At 45.3% G+C, this 4,894-nt stretch overlaps 1 pseudogene; it reads right to left on the reverse strand.

Moving 5' to 3' along the window:
* Window positions 1-3,074: 3,074 nt before the first annotated feature.
* On the reverse strand, window positions 3,075-4,649 carry LOC119726833 (annotated as a pseudogene).
* Between the last annotated feature and the right edge of the window lie 245 nt (window positions 4,650-4,894).

The following is a 4,894-nucleotide window of genomic DNA, read 5'->3' on the forward strand; positions in this document are numbered from 1 at the left end:
ATCGAGTCCCCATCGCACTAGACTGTTTGAGATTTCGTCTGACTTCTCTCTTGAACAACTTGTCACCTCTGTTACACATCCTACTCATCCTGACAATTTATCTGTTGGATCCACTATAGACCTGGTATTCTCCAATCGCCCTGACCGCTTTGCTTCCATCTCTACCGGCCCGAGTCTCATCACATCTGACCACCTGGCTGTACACATTGTGTTTCGCTCCAATAAACCTCCACCTAGACCAGCTCTTCTGCGTTCTTTTTTACAGTTTCACCGTGGGGATTTTGGGCACCTTGGTACACTAATCCACCTCATACCCTGGTCTGCATTCTTGGACCCATCTGATCCCAACTCATCATGTAAAACTTTTATGGATCTTCTTGACGCTGCAGTATGGGACTCAATTCCTTCCACAACAAGGCGTAAGACCAGATTTACACCTTGGATCACCACGGAGCTAAAAAAACTCATCAACAAAAAGCATAAGCTCTTTAGATTTGCTCGTAGATATGGTTTGTTAAGGGACTGGCAATTGTACAAAATCACTCGTAATATGGTTAAGAGTCAAACTCAGAAAGCTTATTGGAAATATATAAATGACATGTTTTCCTCACTTGATAACAGGCGAAGGTTTTGGTCTTTTGTCCGTAGTCGTAAACAATCCCCGTCACCTCCTGTATTCACTCATAACAATGTTAAATTATCTCAACCTGGTGCTATTTCATCCGCTTTCAATGCATACTTTTCCTCTGTGTTTAACCCTGATGGTCTGGTTCCCAATGACCCATCTCCTTGTTCACTACTATTACCTGGTCTTTCAGAACTGTATGTGCCTGTAGGTAAGATTAATTCTATTATACGTAATCTACCCACCAACAAATCTCCTGGCCCTGATGGCATTATTCCTGGTATATTAAAGAAGATTTCTTGTCAAGTATCCATCCCTCTGTGCTTGCTGTTCAACACCTCTCTAAGCTCAGGAAAATTACCCGATGCATGGCGATGTGCAAACATTACCCCCGTTTTCAAAAAGGGCGATAAATCCATTCTGTCGAACTACAGACCTGTTGCACTGACATCCGTTCTGTGTAAAATTCTAGAGCGTGTTGTTGCGGCTGCTATAACAGATCACGTGGGTATGTTTGGGTTGTTGAACAGCAATCAACACGGCTTCACAAAACGCCGAAGCTGTGTTACCCAACTCGTCAATGTTATGCATCAATGGGCACTGACTCTTGATGTTCCACGCCCTCCCTGAATTGACGCCGTCTTCCTAGACATGTCAAAGGCATTTGACAGGATGCCACACCATATCCTGCTTAGTTAACTTTCATCGGTTTACAACATCCAGGGTGTGGTCTGGCGTTGGGTCAGATCATTTTTGACTGGCAGGAAGCAACGTGTTCTTTTCCAGGGGAGTGTTTCCTCATGGGTCAGTGTTTCATCTGGTGTTCCTCAAGGTAGCGTTCTTGGACCCACCTTATTCAACCTGTTTGTCAATAGCATTCCCGACTGTGTCTCCTCTAGCTGTGTTCTGTTCGCTGACGATGCTTTGCTCTTCCGAGTCATCCGGTCGGTTGAGGACGAGTTCCAGCTGCAGAACGACTTAAATAATATGCAAGACTGGTGTTTAAATCATGACATGCTCTTCAATACAACCAAAACTAAGGTTATGTACGTCACCAGAAGCAAAAATATCCATCCTCCAGTTTACACACTTGGTGATGCTGCCCTGTCTACAGTTACCTCTATTCAATATTTAGGTGTCACTATTAGCTCCAATCTTCAATGGAATTCCCATATTGACTCACTTGTCTCACGTGCAAATCGCCTCCTGGGTTTCATCCGTACTATTGCTGGCGGAGCATCAACTCAAGCCATATTCTGCCTTTACAAATCTCTGATCCTGCCTATCCTGGAATATGGCATTCCAGCGTGGGGTACTCACACTCTCTCTCAACAGCAAAAGATTGAGCGTGTACAACGCACTGCCACCCGCATTGCTTTGAAACAAAGACGCGGTGAAATGCCATATGAGGATAGGTTGAGTCAGTTAAACTGGTCTTCTCTTTCATCTAGAAGAGATTATTTACTATGCTCTTTTGCTTTCAAATGTTTATCTGGTGTTTGCAGGTGCGAGTCGATCAACGACAACGTTCTCATAAATGCACGCCATCCAGAATCCCTTACCTTCTGTCATCTGCCTTCTCGTACACAAGCTTTATATCATTCTCCTACTCGTTATCTTCCAAGACTTTGGAACCAATTTCCACCCCATATTAGGGATTCTGCAGTACTGGACACTCTACCTGTTTTCCTTAGGAATCTTTGGCAATTACTTTTCTCAGACAACTGATTTCATTATCCTCATTAGTGTTTTCATATACTTGTTGCATTTAATTGGTGGGGACTTTCACATGACTTTCACATGATTTGGGCTTCGTTGCATTAGTCTTCTTGCTTGCGTGTAATTTGTAACAGGGGTCAGTTTTCTTGTTGCTGTTTTATATTTTCATTATTTTCTTGTACCTTGTTTTGTTCTTGTCTGCGTTTGTCTGCTTAATATGTGCGGGGTTACATACCTGTGGGTAATAGTAATTGAATTTACTTTTGTGTTCCCTGACCCACATATCGTCTTTTTATACATGTCTTCGGATGTTTTCATTTCATATTATGCGTTGTTTTTGTGGCCCCTACACTTACACTTATACAGTGTCGTCTTTTGTGTTTATTTTGTTTTATTTTGTATTTCGTAGCTTTCATACATTTTTGTTTAGTTTTTGTTTTTCATACCGTGTTTGTTCATTGTGTATTGTTTTGGTCGAATAAATAATAATAATAATAATAATAATAATAATGAGGGATTCCAACGATGATGCAATGTTATAAGGATGGGTGCTGTGAGGCGTGAGAAGGATGCAAACTGGTGAAGCTCGAAACCGCTGAAGCTGAGAAGGATGCAAGTTGACTGAGGGATGCTGGATGATCACTGGAGCGTGTCAGTACACAGTGAGGGGGCAAAGGGGAAGGAGCTCAGGGTATAGGTGACCATAGGCGAGAACTGAACCTAAATTGTCCTAGGGTATAGGAGACCCATCGGACTTGGACTTGAGGATGGGGCGCCAGATGTCGCTGACGTAGAAACCTATGTCTTGGGGAACAGTGTTATGCTCGATGATCTCGATGGCTTCTGTGATGCATCGCGGGTACCAGCGGTCGATGCAAGTGAGTAGTTCTGCTTGGCTCCAGTTGATGGAGTGGTCCTCGGTATGGAAGTGTTTGATGATGGAAGATTTCTTGAAGTCTCCCTCCCTGCCATGGGCTTTGTGTTCATTGAGTCTGATGGGGAGGTCCCTGCCAGTCTCGCCGATATACACTTTGCCACATTGACATGGAATGTCAATGTGGCAAAGTACACCCCTGGTTTGCATTCTGGGCCACACCGATCCTTGTGTGAAGTCAGTAGGTTCTGCATCTTTTGAGGGGCTGTGTGGACGACTCGAATTCCATGCTTTTGGAGGATGTGTTGGATGTGATGAGAAGTGGTGCCTAAGCAGGGAGGGTGATGGAACTAGAGGCCCTAACTAGTTGGCTTTGGATATAGGAGACCCTACGGCTGGGAATGGTTCTTGGGTCTTGTATCTTGACTTGGCTGGGCTGGTATCCATTGCGCTGCAGTGCTGTGGTGATGTGATGGAGGTCTTGAGGTAGGTGTTCATCGTCACAGATGTTGTATGCTCTGTGGACGAGGGCTTGGTTGACGGAGGACTTGATTCTTGGGTGGTCGAAAGAGTTGCTGTGCAGGTATCTGTCCGTGTGGGTGGGCTTGCGGTAGACACTGCAAGCAAGACTTCCGTCTGGCTTTCTGGACACCTCAACGTCAAGAAATGAGATGTTGCCATCTTTTTCTTGTTCCATGGTGAACTGGATGCTGCTGTGAAGCTTGTTGAGGTGTTCCAAGAAGAGCTGGAGGTTGTCTTGCCCGTGTTGCCAGATGACAAAGGTGTCGTCCACGTACCGGAGCCAAACCTTGGGTTGGTGATCTGTTGTTGCGATGGCGGTCTGTTCAAATTTTTCCATGAACAAGTCAGCCAGAACCGGGGATATAGGAGATCCCATGGAAGTTCCAGCTGACTGTTCAAAGAATTTGATTTGTCCTGCCATCTGAAGCTGGATGGGTTGACACATGTGAGGAGCAGATCTTGAAGCTGGTCAGGGGTGAGGTTGGTGTTGTCTTGGAGAGTGGTGTTTGCTTGAAGTGTGTCCTTTGCGATGGTGCAGGTGTCTGAGGTGGGAATGTTGGTGAAGAGGGAGACGACATCAAAGCTGACCATGATGTCGTCCGGCTGGAGGGTGAGGTCTTGGATGAATACTGCAAACTGGTCGGAGTTCTTGATGTGGTGTTCGGTGTTTCCTACCAAGGGGTGGAGGATCTTTGCAAGATGCCTGGCTGTGATGTATGTAGGACCCCCTCTGGAAGCTACAATGCGACGCAGGGGTATATCCTTCTGGTGGATCTTGGGCTGTCCGAAGAACCTGGGGCACTTGGAGCTAGATGGTCGTAGCTGTCTGTACAGAGGCTGTGGGATATTGCCGGAACGCTGAAGAGAAAGGAGCTTGCTTTGCAGTCTCCTCTCGATGGATGGCATGGGGTCCTTCCGCAGTTATTAATTGTTAACCCTTGCTCTATTTGACACTCCAAGGCACTTCAATATTCGCCAAAAAAGTGTCTACAATTTTTCATTAGGACAATTCTATGAAAAAAATTAAGTCCACTATAGAAACACGAAGAATGATTTGTAAATAACATACCTCATGGTAAGAGCAGTTGCAGACGATTCTGTGCCCCATCAGATCTGTGGTCTAGGGGGTGTAGTGGCGCGGGCTACTCTCAACC

This window comes from Patiria miniata, unplaced genomic scaffold (assembly GCF_015706575.1).
Source record: "Patiria miniata isolate m_02_andy unplaced genomic scaffold, ASM1570657v1 HiC_scaffold_2, whole genome shotgun sequence".
NCBI classification, from domain to species: Eukaryota; Metazoa; Echinodermata; class Asteroidea; order Valvatida; family Asterinidae; genus Patiria; species Patiria miniata.